Source organism: Vespa velutina, chromosome 4 (genome assembly GCF_912470025.1).
Source record: "Vespa velutina chromosome 4, iVesVel2.1, whole genome shotgun sequence".
NCBI lineage: Eukaryota > Metazoa > Arthropoda > Insecta > Hymenoptera > Vespidae > Vespa > Vespa velutina.
This window is the reverse complement of record NC_062191.1, coordinates 7,449,826-7,466,259: the sequence shown is the minus strand read 5'-3', so window position 1 is coordinate 7,466,259 and position 16,434 is coordinate 7,449,826. Positions and strand designations below refer to the sequence as shown.

Here is a 16,434-nt window from a genome sequence, read left to right as displayed (position 1 = left end):
TATACGAGAGCGTACGCGTGCTCGGCTGGGCCGCGTGCTCCACCAAGAAGGAGCGAGAAAGAAAGAGAGAGAGAGAGAAAGAGAGAAAGAGAGAAAGAGAGAGAGAAGAGTGTTGTGTGCGACCAGTTGGCTTAATATGTGTATGTACGTGAGTATGTGAGAATATGTGAGCGAACAGGAACAGGTATACACTCTATCCTCTATCCTCTATCCTTCTCTCTGTTTCTCCCTGTCGAAAAAGTTCTCTCTGTTTCTCCCTGTCGAAACAGGAAGGGTCAGTGGACGATCTTCGAAGGGCTCGCGTTTCTGTCCTGTGATAAATACGATAGAAGTCTCACTCTGTACGTTGTTGTCGTTGATTTCGGGAGGAATTATTTGATCATTGATATCGTTTTTTTGATTATGTATAAAATCAATAATTTCTAGATAATAGTATTGATGTTATTGTTTAATAGATTATACACTTTTCAATTTAGTTATCTCTCACAGTTTTACATGTTTATTCAATATATTGTACATATCAGAAGTGTTTAATTATCATACTATCATACATAATCCCAATAACTTTTATTTTAAAGTTGTTTCTGATCTATTCATAATGCAATCTTTTACAGTTTACGTTAATAAGACATAATCGTCTTAGTCGATAAGCTAAGGTTAGAGAAAAAAAAAAATAAGATCATAACGGTTTCAAAAATATTTTAAAGGAACTAAGGGTGATCTTCTACGAAGGAGGTTGTCGCACCAAGGACAGGATCGGTGCGCCACGCTAATAATGGCGGTACCTGCGTCTCTGTGGTTAAGAATTTGTCGCGCAGCGAGAATTCATGCGGCGAAGAATCGCTCGACAGAATCGTAAATCTTTTGGAAAGAGAATCGTCGTGGACCTTGCGGGCAACTATATTTGTAAAACGAGAAACACGGATCGTTACGAACTGAGATGGATCTTTTGCATTTGTTGGTACAATCGAATCAGTGATCGGTAGTTGGACTTAACCTTGGACCCTTTCTTTTTTGATAAAATATTACCATGTAGAATAAGTGTGAATACGATTATTTGAAAATCATTCGTCCATGAGGATTCACATACATACATATATCGGAAAAGATACGAAGCAAAGAAGTAATATGTTGGGATTATATAAGAAAAAGGAGCACTCTCTCCTTCGTTTTTATGAGCTTACAAATAAGGACACTCGAACCGGCCTTACGTCGTGCATCGTACATCGTATTTTCTTCGGATGTAAACAACGCTGTTCGAAGTACACAGGAGTTGAAATAAAAAGTGTCCATTAAATCAATAAAACGCTGCCCGGGGTGTGGAAGACGTATCTGGTTCTTACACTTGCCGCTCCATTCCGATGTCACCTGGAGCGAGTTTTACAGTTTAAATGGATTGACCGTTTACAAGACACCACGGGGCGTCATTCGTAGACAATAATCCAAACCTTTTTTCTTCCCCATAATCACTTGTATTCGTAAACTCAGTCTAGACATCAGGTATTTTTGCGAATACCTATTCGAGTACGACCCCAAAAACTGCCACTTTTTCCGAGAAACGAAGCCAATGACCGTCCTACAAACCAGTGTTATCTTTTAGGCTTTTCTAGAGATTGTGACACTGTTAAAAATACTAATATTATTTTGTTCATATAATTCGGTATAGAACAATTTAAGCAAAATATTATTAGGTTATTACAGTATTATAGTATTATAACAGAAATTAAGTACTTTATTTTACCCCTATAGTGTCATTAATTATTTTATTTATACTTTTCACGATTTTCACTTTATTAGGATAGGATTAACGCAGACATTATACATATATAAACATCTTGGAATACTCGATGTAACAGGATGCAATAAAATTAAAAGTTAATCGTTTTCAGATATCATATTCAACGTTTACATCGGACATAGTCACTGATTGTGTGTCGTTGAGAATACAATTAGAATCAATTTGAGCACGGTAAAATCGCAGTAAACGCAACGATACGCATGAAAAGATGACGTGGCACAGCTACGTTAATTTTAATACTCCCCGCACGATGCAGGATAAATAAAAAGCAGAAAAATATGTAAGTAACGTGAAAACGATACAAGAAGATAGAAAGAGAGGGTAGAAATTTTCTTGACCGATCATAATAGCCTTATTACCTTGAACCTTTGACTTAAGAATTTATACTATAATTATATTCCTGAATATCGGTACCCCGACTATGTCTGACAACGCGCCGTTAATTATCGTGAAATTAACTACCGGTCCGAGTGGCGAGATGAGCGATGCATTGCCGCTGCCGCCATTCTGAACACGTTAAATTTTCTACGTTTTACCCTTTGCACCGGGTTCAACGCAGTGTCGGATTAACAGATGGAAGCTTCCTTGGGCTCCTGAAGGTTATTTTCTTCTCGACCTGTCAGATTCATTCTTATTCTTGTTTCGTATATTTTTCTCTGGATCATCTCAATATTCGTAACAACTTCAAAGTTTGTTATATTAAAATTTTTATTGTCGAAAAAGATAATAATAAATTTTGAAATAATATGTTACTATAATCAAGTTGATATTTTTACTTATCATTTCATATGATTAGTATTTACAAATATGCATGATAAGTTTATATTTTTGCCACAAATAATAAAAATCGATTGACATTAATTTGATTAGAAAAATGTAATGAAATTGTTATTGTTTGTGTCATTTTCAATGTGCAGGGTTACGAAGTATACTTAGGCCTGTGCTGATGGTGCATCCGGCCTTTGAAGTATAAAAGCAAGCGGCGTTTTAACGCCCGGGGCGCAAGTAGATTCCTAGATCATTGTTATGCGTGATCATAGAGATTAAAATCTTCCTAGTCGGCCAGATAAAATATGGTCGATTCTGACGAGTCGTTACAATTTCTTTTTTTTTTTTTTTCGTTTTTCATACCATAACTGAAGACGCTTGCATTTGCCCTATTTGGAATATCCGTCAATTAGTAGTCTTCAAATTTAATGAAACTTTACTACAGATTGTTATACAGAGCAGATGAAAATAACAATTATTTGCAATAATTTGTCTTATGGAGTGAAAATCATCTATAAAGTTGTAACTCTTTTTAATCATTTCGTGAACAAATGGATATAGAATATTAAATAGAAAAAATTGCTTGATTTCTTATGATTATCACAATGACAAAATAAACTTTTTCATAAATTATTATTTCTTTTTCTTAAGAAAAAATTATTTGCATGATTTTTTGTAACATAGAACTTTTTGTACGAATAAATTTTATTATTAATTTATTTATTCTGAATTTAATCATATATATATGTATATCTATGTTCCATATTTCAATCCATAGTTAAGATATTGATGATAATGCGATAGTGATTGATAAATCTAACTTGATTGATAAGATGGAGATTATTGACCCGTTATAAAAGTAAATGTTTTTAAGAACTTCAAATTAATTAAACAAAGCTATATTCAATATTATTTCATGTGTTTTATAGAAATCAATATTGCATTAAATATGTTATTATATAAAGCTTTTCAGTAGGATTCATTGTTAAGTATTATAATTTTCGAATATCAAATATGACCGATTAATTATTTTCACAAGTTTTAAATATTCAAATTTCTCTATATTTTTAGCTAAATATTGAAATATTGAAATATAGAGGACAATAATTGTACAATATTATATTGCGTAAAATTACAAATACAAGAACTTTCTGTAAAACAAGAACAATTGAGTTTGAATTGTGAATATTTCATAAATAAAATTAAATCGATAAAACAATTCGTTACTATAAAAGTTACGATAGAAATATTTTATACTTAAATATTTATTTAAATTCCATCAATATTAAATTTCATCAGTATATAAAATCAATTCTTTTCTTCATCGTCAAGGAACGAATCAAAAATTACACCGTCAAAACAATTCATAAGGCAGTACATTAAAAACATCGTAGGTACTTACATAATTATTTTCATTCGAATCAGTGTAACAAGAATGGAACATGAGTGAGGTCGTGAGCATAAAAAAGGGAGGTCAATATCGTCGGTATTCAGACAACCTGCGACAACATATGCGACGTACGTTGGCCGTGATGCAGTACGTATAGTTGCTGGTATTTCTGAAGGCATGCATTCACACATAATCTCGTACGTGAGAGTACGCACGCACATAAACACCATATGTGGTTGTCGTCGATCAAGGGGGTTAGACAGCGCAGACACGGCCCACTGGAATAACCCCACATGACTCCAGACACGAAATACATGCGCCGTAACGCTCTTGAATTCTTTCTTTTCCCTTGAACCCCTTGCTCGAGAAAAAGAGAGAGACAGAAACAGAGACAGAATGTACCTGTGCATTTACAAGCACAAACAGAACATATGCCAGCCGGTGGCAACGAGACGCGACGACACGTGGAAATCGATATTTTCGAAGTGGACCTGTGCATTTTGTACGTAACCCCTTCGATTCGATATATATACGTTCTTTGCTGCCTCGTATCAGGTTTAATTTCATCATCGCCGACGTATGTAAATGCTTTAGGCCCATCAAGTAAGTCAAAAATATTTATATTTCGAGTCTGATGTAGAAATTTGTTAACTCTACGAATATCACCAATCTTTCGTGATAAGACGTTTTATTTTAGTGCAAATATATGTATACATTTATACAAGGTTCGTAAACGAGATGATATTTACCATCAACAGGTGTTCGGCATTCAGTTGCTGGTCAATTAGAGAGAAAGTATTCTTTTTTCTCTTTGGAAGGTCTATATGAATAAATGATTAATCACCCGTGAGCCTGTCTTGAATTTAACATTATTTCACTTGTGTATAGAGTTGTTACTTCATCAAATAATTCATTCTATCTTTCTTATTACTTTCTAGATATATCAATATAATTCGAAGATATAATTATAGGACTAATCAAATTCGAAATATTATTTCATTTTGATCGTATCATTAGGACTAAACAGATAGCGTGACCTTTGTTTCATTTACTTTTGTCATTCACGTGTCTTTTCATAATGACATGGTAAGGAGTTTTATACGTTTAATCGGTGGCAAGCGAAAAATAAACATATTGCAATTGTTATGACAGGAATTACATATAATCTTCATTTAAACGTAATGCGAAGAAAAGACTATGACTCCATTGATGTTCTATTACCCGTTTCTCTTTCTCTCTCCCTTTCCCCCTTTCTCCCTTTCTCTGATCTTCCTACTCTCTCGCAGAGAATCGTCGGACTCTTGTCGGCGAGCACGAGTCGCCTGGCTTGATTAACGATCCTGAATGCATCACGTGTACGCGAGCCAACCACCGTGTGCGGTTTTCCATGCACCGTGCACGCGACCTTGTCGAGTTTATCACCACTACCTTCACCCACCGTGATTCAGAGACACGAGTTATCTTCTTCTCTCTCATCCTACACTGCTCTTTTTCTTTTGAGAAAATAAAAGAGAAAGAGAAGAGAGGGAGAGAGAGAGAGAGAGAGAGAGAGAGAGGTGGGGGGAGTTTAGCGCCTACACGCGTTCCTTCGCGTGCGTAAGAGTGTAGTATTAGACGGTTGAAGAGACAAGAGAAAAAGGGGGAATATGGAGATACTTTCCGTGGAAGCGCCACAAAAGAACGTGTTTCTCATACAAATCCTGTAAGACGCGTTTGATTACTTTTCTTTCTTCCATTACTTTTATCGTTCTATCTATACAAGGGACATTTATATATATATATATATATATATATATATATATATATATATATATATATATATTTCGTTATATTATAAAAGTGTGATCAAATATAATCAATTGATTAAATGCTAATGAAATGGAGTAAAATTATTAATAACATTGATAAGGCGCTGACAAATACATTTTTAATGAAAGTAAAATTTTCTTTTAAAATTACATAAATTTTAATTTTATCCAACCCAAAGAGACCTTGATAATTAATAACTTGAATGTACATCTTTAAGAGATCGATGTGAATGATTTAAATGAATGTCCAGTTTACGAATTCCTTGTATTCTCTTGAGAGATTCTATAAATAAAAGAGAATCCTGCGTACGCCAGTGAAGATTCGCAAGATTTCGATTCTTAATATTGTGGCTGTCGAGGGCCATCATGGACGCATATACAAGGCGGACAGGTGTGCATGGATATGGTCGGAAAATTATTATCGTACTTTTGTACACGCGGTGGATTTATTCCTCTCTCTTTCTCTTGAGTTAGCAGACTCATTATTGCTCATAGTTATTACTCACGTTAACGCGGCCGTTTGACTTATCTAACTACTTATTCCTCGTACCGGCACGTTGCCGAGTTCGACATCGTCTCATCGTGCTCGTGACGATTTATCTTTGATCTCTTCGCAAGGATCTTCCGCTCAGGTGCTCCAAGATGGACGTCGTGGACATCTTTCTTCGTTGTCATCGTCCAATGGGAATCGATCAGAGCACGAGGGAACCTTTACGCACGACAATCTTCGTCTCGAAAGATTTATTGATCTATCAAGTTGCTCGCTATTTTCGTGTCGGACGTTATATTTTATTTTTCAAGGGACACGAACAAAGAGATGGCCTTTTAGAAGGGATTTATATTCTATGAATTTATTTATTTATTTTTTTGTTTTTTTTTTTTCAATAGTTTAAGGACATCTGTTTTTAATCATGATCAAAGAATTTTTCGAAGTTACATATACTCTACCGATTTTTACGAAGTTTTCATGGCATTGAAAAAAGGAACAAGAAAGAATCATTTAACGAGCCAGGAGCAGGTGCCGTCCGATCGGTGCAGGCGCTACGTAATATCGCAAATGACAAACGATCGTAGTCTTCCCTTCGAACATCATAAATTTTGAATAATATTGTTAATGCATAGTTGTTACGCCGACTGTATTTTTAGTTCTATTATGAAACGTTTATAAAGAATTTTTCTAATGTAATATGTATATATGATGTACTTTTAAAAATAAGATTATATCATGTTTATTTCTTAAAAAAGAAAAATATATTGTTTCTCGTATAATTTTCTCAAATCTCCATACAATATAACTTTGAGAGATTGAAAAGTTCAAAAATGACATCGATAAATCATAAGAAAAGAAAAGAAAAATTTGTGCGTCGAGATTTACTGATCTTCCATCTTCGACGACGTATAATCGCAATTTTAAGGATGGACACGTGCTCGAGGACAAGACTCGATTATTATACACAATGCAACATTCTTACCTCTGAAAGATTTATCGAGTAAAGTTGCGGTATTCGTCCAGCGCGTAATTCCGAGGCTCCTTCTTTTCCGCAGGGCAAAAAGGATCGAACGAATCATTCGGTTCGTCATTTTTCACGTGAACGGACAAAGAGGAATCTCACAAAAGACTGAACATCGTATCGGAACGCGCGCGAGCACCGGCCAATCCCTTGTGAATCTTCCCAGACGACTGAAAAGTATTCTCACCGAGAGTATAGAAGCCAAAATCATTGGCTTTATTCTCATGGCTCGTAATTTCTTCTTCATGTTTTCACACGATGACTATAGTGAATAACCATCAGAATCGTTAAATTATCTCTACTACCGGGTGTACGCGATAATAGTAGATCTATTCGAACAAATACTTATATATTTATATAATAGGATTATTTACAAAAATGATTAATATTAATGATAATTCAACAGAACAAGAGTAATCTAATTCAACATATTTTAGGAACATAACTTACGTAGATATAATGAACTTTTTTTTAAATTTTCTCCTATTGTTTCTTGACATTTGAAATAGCGTTATTCGAACTTTCGAGTGTGAATAGAATTCTCTCGTATTCTGCATCGCGTGCAAGCTCGCACCCTACCTTTCTGCTTAAAAAAGATAAAAAAAAAAAAAGGAGAGTAATTTGCACAGTAGGAATAATAACATTATTATTCACACCAAGACGCAATATCCAAGAGGTACGTTAATTTGTGTAATAAAATTATAAGCACGAAACTGTGATGGTACGTACGTCAATTCTTGGAAGTTCCGCAGGTATTGCAAGGATTCTTCGTTAGCGCAAAAACAGATCGCGTGAGAGTCGAGAAGAAGAAGTAGCAGAAAATACTTGGTAAATATAATGTAAATACTTTGATTGGTTTCAGTAGAGTCCAAGAGTATACAAAGTTTCTACTTTATTTTTCTATAGATTTTGTGATTTGTAGAAATATCCGAAAATAATTATTTCACATTAAAATGGAAAGCAATTGTTTGTAAGAAATAAAAAATGATTTAATCGATACATCTACAATTCATTTTCACTTTTATGTTTAAGACAATTACTATTCATTATTTTTAATTACGAAATTTATCTAGAACTGAAATTTTATATATGTATTCTCTGAATTCTTTTGTAATTTATTTAATTGAATAATTTATTTAATTATATTATTTTGTAATATATTTAAGTAAGTGAAATAACCATGACTGGAGGATTATAACATTTTCTTCTGTTGAAACGTAACGTTCTATTCATAACACGTATATAAGATGTCGCAATACTCGAGCACTTTGTTATCGAAGTATGCATTAGAAGCACGATATAAAGGCCTTCTCTATACCTCGCGGTACTTGCTGCCCGAATAACAACGAACCCATTCACGATGATCGTGCATCACACTTTTATCTCCGTCTGACTTTAATCTAAAAGGAAGATAAAGAGATAGCTGGAAGGCAAAAGAGAAACAGAGAATCCTTACGATAGTTTCGATCTCTCCAAGATCTCACGGGCACATCGAGTCACCTACTATTTTATTTCTCCTTTTTCTGTCTATGCAGTTTGGTTTACAGTATCAATTTCCACGATTCCATATTCGAATATTATAAAGAAGAAGAAAAGAATTGAAAATTCTTATTGTCGGTTGGTTCCTTTTTTGTTGAAATGCCGAAAGCAAGCAAGGACCCTTGGAATAGATGTTGAAAGGACCCTTGCAAGGTGCCCAAAGAAAGAAAGAGAGAGAGAGGAAGAGAGAGAGAGAGAGAGAGGGAGGGAGGAAAGGAAAGAAAAATCTACAAAAATCTCAGACAGGAATATACCTACCCACCAAGAAATCGGTATGGTTTTTGACGACGTTATCTAAATTGTCACCGAGGACGGTGTCTTTGATGGGACCACCGAAAAATTTCAGATATTTGAGATAACCTTAATTACAGGCGTCAAGATTAAGGGAGGGAAGTCCGACTACCTTGGTGGCAATCGTCGTCTATCGTATTTTTTTCTTTTTCTTCTTTTCTTCTTTTCTTCTTTTCTTCCTTTTGAATCTTTCTTCTTCTTCGAGTAGCAAGTATAGCTTTACGAGTCTCATGGGACGTTGAAAAATTAAGTCTCGCCGTTCTTATGCATCAAGTATCCCAAGTAAATCTGTGGAACCTTGAATACATTAAACCCCAATCGTTCGGAAAGGACCGCAGCAAGATTCGAAAAAAGAAGTTTCTTTTACGTATTTGTATATGTATGTTGTACATATATACGAGCATACATATGTAAGATGGAACGTTATAGCTCGGGCCGACTTATTAATTGCCACAGCATGCATTCGTTACGTAAATCTTTAGCACAGATTTGTGAGCTACTTTGTGAATCGACTTCGTATCGTATAGAGGTTATTTCAAAGCGAAGATAAATGACGTACTTATGTATTTAAATATATTGATTTCTATACTTTTATTTTCTTGGCTTTTATTAACGTAAATTCCGTGTTTTCTATTTTTACATCGATGTATAATTAAATCCATAATCATCAAGAGAGAATGATTATTAATTGATATCATGCGATCATGCAACACTGACAAACTAATTCTTTATTAATATGATAGAAAGTTTTCTTTTATGAATAATTTTGTTTCTTTATGTGTTATAAAAATATGTAAAGTTATAAAAAAGTTATAAAAAAAACGTAAGTTACGCAGATGAGAATATAAATATCTTATGCATATAAGTATCTGGCTTTTGCATCAAAAAACACATACCTATGCTTACTTCATTATGTTCCCTTTTTTTACAGTTTTACAAGGTATATTTTTTAAAAGGATGAAATTTATTGTCAATAAGTGGATGATATGAGAATTCTAAAGAGTCTTTATAATGTCGACAGCCATCTACTTACTTTATCTTTTCGTTTGATAGTTTCGTGAAAGTTGAGAATAATCGTCGAACGAGGAATGATGAAGATTCCTTTCGGGGATGTGAGCACAGCAACACCTTGCGCTAACGGTTTAACATCGGGCTTGTAGCGGGTAAGGAATTTTCTATGGCTGATAATAAAGTACTCGAATAGATGTTCATAACTTGAAAATAACCTTAACATTCACCCCGTGATAGGGTCAAGACCGGAATCGGACTATCATAAGTGCACGTATCTTCTTTCGACAAATCGATAGGTTCAACGTCTATCGTGTTGTGGATTAAGCGATCAAATATATACTTCATATTTCCAGCAAATTTCTTGATCTTTTATTTTTATCTTTTCAGAATTCTTCGTTCTCTCTATCGATTGTACTTAAGTAAGTCTCTTTTATATGGAGAAAATTTCGGTAATATTGTACAACGATACTAGATTCAAAGATAAGATGTAAAACAAAGAACTCCAAAGTATATCTCAACGATGATAATAAGCGTTGAAATCATTGTTATATTAAAACAAAGAATTATCAATCTTAGAATTATTAAAAAGTTTTTAACATTGACACTTTAAAGCACGGAATCTTCGTTGATAGGATCAGATAGGAAATATTGAACGAGACATTACTGCTTTGTTTATGTTCTTTATTCTTTTGATATAATGGCAAAATAGAGAAAAAGAAAAAATTAAAAATAAAGAGAGAGAGAGAGAGAGAGAGAGAGAAAGAAAAAGAGAGAGAAAGAGAGAAAGGGAGCCATAGTCAGTAACAATAATTCATCTTTTCTCGATCGTTCGATCGCGGATGACCAGGCTGACCCTGGCGTTGTCGATGTCAGGATCAGATATTGGAATAATGAAGTACATACTGTTAAAAGAAAAAAAACAGAGGCGGGACAGGCGACTTAACGTTTTATAAGTGCTCACATGCGCGGGTCAGTCCGTCTCTCCTTTCACAAAATGATGTGGTCTACCCTGAGAGGTCGGATAATCGCACCGATGTCAAGGTCTCACCTTGCGGTCAAGGACGTATGCGCGCGAGCGGAATCCTTGTTTTTCTCCTGACCTACGACCCTGGCATCCTCTGGTCTGACCCTGCCGTTCTCTACTCGCTTGTTTGCAATAAAACGAAAATCTTTCTTTTCCTTTATTCTTTTTATATCTCCCTTTTCATTTCGTTCATTTCTTTTTTTTTTTGTTCTTTCTAAAGGATATAAAATATTAGATAGATGGTATTATAAATTTTTTTGAAAAATGTGGAATTCGTGGAATGAGAAAAAGTAACATTCTTTAACAAATCATTAAAGAAAAATGTTAAAGAAAATATCTTTGCTACTTATAAATGATTCTTGGTCTTAGAAAAATCTAAACTTCTCAGAGAAAATTTATGTTTCTTATTTTCGATTAATGCACGGGATCATCCAGATTAAAGTCATCTACGTAACGTGAATGTAATCATCCTACTATATATATATATATATATTTTTTTTTTTTTTTTTTTCATTGAAAGAATAGGAATAAGAGAACGAACAGATGGCTGGTGGATTTTTTATTTTGATTGCTTATTGTAACTTTTCGAGCATGCAATCGGACCCATTTCTAAGAGGATTACGAACCGATTAGTTAAATATTGCTATTTGTTTGATAAGCCTTTTATAGTGGGTAGAAACATTATAATATATAGCCCAACATATTTTATCAACATGATAATACAGACTGTGTGTTATCAATTTACATAACGAATATTAAAATATTAATAAGCTGTCAGAATGATTAAAATCAAGCGATTTATATAACAAATATTAGAATATTAATAAATCATGAGAATGATTGAAAGTAAATGATTACGATAGTTCGATACATGTAATAGCTTTCCTACGTTATACCTATCGATCATTTCGTTTAAATACAATTAAATTTTTCTCTACTTTTTTTTTTTTTTTTTGTTTACTTTCAATCGATCGAACAACGGACGATTTATGTTGTTCAATTACGTTCCGAGAATAGTGAATTCTCTACACGTTCGTAGAGTAGAAAGTATACGATAAATCGATCGAAATCACGGAGGTGGATCCGATGATCTCTCATTTCCGAGCAACCACGACGAGTCTCTTTTTACGAGAACGAGACAACGACCAAGAGGACGAGTTGGTTTTCGAGGAATCGACTACGATCGGTGAATGGTGCTTCGAGACTGAATGGGGAGTAAACTTGATCCGTATGTATACAAGAGAAGTAGAGACGAGATGAAGAAGAGGAGGAGGAGAAGGAGGATGATAGAATGAGAGAGAATGAGAGAAAGAGAAAGAGAGAGGGGGAGAGAAAGAGAGACAGAGATAAAGAACATCGTTTCACGAGTAGGTACATTCGTCCTTCGATTTATGCGTGCTGTTCATTCCTAGTGATTTCTTTTTATATGGACGGAAATAAATGGAGTCTATTAATACAAAAAAAAAGAAAATAATAATATTAAAAATAAAATTAATGTAAAAATATAAAATAAATTGGGTGAACGTTTTACAAAGTAAACTAGATCTTGTTTCCTGTCCCGTGGTAATCTTCAGAAGAAATTCGAATCTCATTTCTCCTTTTTTTCCTTCTTTTTTTATTATTTTTTCATTCTTAAATTTTTGTCTTAATATTTCATATTTATCCGTTGAGATTATTATGCCATAGATTAATACAGACAGTTATTGGACATTCAAATACACGGAATTTTCACGTTTCGATCTTTATTGTATCTTGAATAAAATAAGATGGATTTAATAAATTTTTGTATACATGAGGTTCAGTTATAATGAGCAATGTTTATTAATAATTATGTGTATTACGAATATATCGTAATAACTCGAATACTACTAATTAAATTAATTGTTTTTTTTTTCCTAAATTTATTTTAGCATAGAAAATATTTCGTTCTGGTTTCTTCACAGTCCGAGTTTTCCAATTTGGACGATGAGAAAAGCGGAAGATGACTTATCAAAGCGTGCAAAGGGGTTGAACAGCGGCAAGTGTGCCGTCCTCTAATTGGGTGGCACAATTTCACGCTTTCGCAATAATTTTACTTTTTTCTTGAAATATGCCGACTAAGGACTACTCACGGGAGGTCGTGTTGAAATCCATGGGAAGGGTGGAAGCACATCAGTGTGATCATTATTATCCTATATAAATTATTAATGTTCGGAACATTCGAAAGAATGTATTTAATTCGTGATGGAATAATTTCATTAAACAAACAGAAAGTATTTATCAAAAAATCATCAATTTCGAATTTAGACGTTTCTTCTCTTTCACAAAATGGATTTATAACTTTAAGAAAGTATTACATGTTCTAATAATCAATATTTGCAATGAATTATCTCACGAAAGGTTACCGAAGTGTGTTATAAAAAAGTTTGAATTTATGACGCAGCTGTGAATTCATACATATCGAAAGAGTGAATCGTCCCTAGTTTAATATGGCGGACGATGACGAAGTGGTAGCGGCAACGTAAAGTCGAAGCTCGACGGCTCGTCGCCGTCGCCGTCTTTGGTAATCGACTCATTATCTCTCAGGGGATAATTACGGTCGGTCGAGGTGTAATTAACGACGCTTCGGTGCGAGGAACCATAGAGGAGGAGAACGAAAAAAAAAGTAGGGAGATGGAGGAAGAGAGAGAGAGAGAGAGAGAGAGAGAGAGAGAGAGAGAGAGAGAAAAAGAGAAAAACACATACACCACTTTACGCATGGTCACTTGCGTTATCTTAAAAATCTTTTTAATTTTTTTTTTTTCTTTTTTCCTTCATCTTTCTCTTGTTTTCCTCTTTATTTCTCTTTCTCTTACCACTCTCTTTCCCTTTCTTGTTTCCTTTCCATTTTGCTTTCCCTCTCGTTTCTTTCAGATTTGGATTCATTCTTTCTCTTTTCACGATGGAGACGGTTCCCTTTTGCACATGGACGGCTCGTTTGAGAGGAAGTCCGAACCTCGCAATAGCCGAGATTATCGAGGTTTTTGGCACCCAACCACCGCAAAAGATTTTGTGGCTTTCCTCTCAGGTTTCGTTTCGTGCGCCGCGCCGTGCTGGTCGTTCGCGTTCCGTGTTTGACGTTCGAGTACCTGCCGTCGGTCGAAAATACCTTCTTCCCTTTTCTCTCTTTCTCTTTTTTTTTATCCTTTTCCATGTTGTCACGTTTAAGAGTAAACACTTGTTTCCTCGGCCTGTTACAATGTATGTTATCGCCAATGGCTATAAAATTGACGGCTATTCGTCACTTTCGTTTTTTCTTTGTTTTATCCATTAAAATTTCATAATCAAAATATCGTTCGTTGGTATTAGATAATTTAGAGATATAAATGAAACAGTGACAGAAAAATAAGAATTTCGAAGTGCCGTGTGATTTTTAAACAAAACGTATAAATCGTTTATTGAGGTCTCTTTGAAGCCGGCAAGACAATTGGATGGATGCGTGTCCGCGGATGATTTGCTTTGTGCACGCAAAGAGACAGTAGAAAATGGGTGAAAAAATTGAAGAAGAGAGGAAAGGAGAGAGGAGAGAATAACCCTCACTCTCTTTCTTTCTCTCTTTTTTCTTTCCTTTTTTCGTTTTTTCTTTCCTTTTTTCTTTTTTTCTTTCTCTCCTTTTCTTTCTTCTACCGTACGACGATGGAACTTCGACTTGGAAACGCAGCGGCAGGTGGAAAGTTCGCTCAAAATTTATAGCTGTTTATGGTGAAGTACCCCGTGTATTGGATTCGACGATATGCCATGATATAAAACATTATAGAATAATAGAATAAAATGGAGATTTAGAACCTTGTAAGTAAAAAAGTCTCCATATTATTTATTTTTCATCTATCATTTTAAAATGAATTCACATTACCATTTCATTTATATCAATGGCAAGTAATAAAGATTATAAATACTTCAAGTATGAAACAAGACGTGTAAGATAGAAATAAAGGATTACAAATAGTTGATACGCCAGAAGAATAATATCGAAAAGAGTCACAAGAGTATATTGCATAACTAAACGAAGGAGCAGGAATGATTCGACGTTGGATCCAGCTGCTTCGAGCGCTTGTAATTCGCCATTGCTGCCGATGGAAACCCGCATCTTCGCAACCGTCATCACGATCGATGGAACTTTCGAAGAGAAGAAAATATAAGAATAATAAAAAGATAGGTTGATCGGAGCGACACGCGAACGCCGTTTCTCGCGCTTCGAGATCGTGGGTGAAATCACCTTGTTAACTATTTACACGTGTCGTTCGCGTGTCTCTTCTTCAACGACCAGGAGAAATGCAAGATGGAGGAGGGATGAAGTGGGATGGAGGTAGGAGAAGGCCACGTTTAAGTCTGAGACTGTGACGTAACGCGTGACATTAAGCGAGCTCCTGGCCCACGGGCAGGTGCAGGTGTATCGGCCAAAGATGGTTCCTGATGGTACAAGTTTTCTTCGCGCGTGCGTGTTCCCTTGCGTGCATGCATGCGTGCGTGATGCTTGCGACTCGATGATCTCGATCCTTCAGAAAGTCGCCTTCCAAAGGGTCCTAGCACGACAATTCACGATCAGAGGAGAAAAATTCATGTCAAAGCTCGATCACGTTATTTTTCTCAGAGAAAGTTACATTCCCTTTCTATCGCGTTTTGCGAATTATTTTGCTCCTTTTTAAGTTTGATCACTTGACAGCAACTGAAAATCTTTTCATTTCAAAATACTTTTTTATCGGAGTGATAAAAGTGTCCATATTTTTTTTGTAATATTATAAAAATATTTAGAGAATACTATACTGAATATTTCTCATTTATATTCAGTAGGATTCCATTGTGTCAGAGATGGACACTTATTCTTATAGATAAAATTTTCAAGAGTATATCAAATTAAAAAGTATAAACTTATATGAATTTTCATTTAATTTCCAAATTAAACGTTCAAGACAAACAATAGTATAAAATTAAATTGTTTCTTTATCCTGTTATATACTTGTCAACGATATATCCCGTTATATCAAGATAAAAAAGTTTCTTTAAATATTGGAACAAGTTTAATCAATTGTAATCTTAGGACGAGGAATAATCATTGAAAATTTTAATACCAACGTTTCCGATATCTCTCGATTTTCTATCATAAATGGAGTTTAAACATATAATTATCGCAGGATATGTAATTGATATATCTCATAATATCTTTAATTACATTTTTATGAGAACTTTTGCGAGAGTTTTTTGATCCTCGAATCGTTTCGAATTTTCTTGTTTATTAAGATAAATCGATAAATCAGATATCCAAACGAGCTTAGGCA

General features: G+C 34.5%; 1 long non-coding RNA gene across 1 annotated transcript; it reads left to right on the top strand.

Moving 5' to 3' along the window:
• Positions 1-3,285, top strand: LOC124948595. The gene is made up of 2 exons (XR_007100784.1): positions 1-341; positions 708-3,285. It is a non-coding gene; the product is annotated as an uncharacterized LOC124948595 (long non-coding RNA).
• Positions 3,286-16,434: the final 13,149 nt, after the last annotated feature.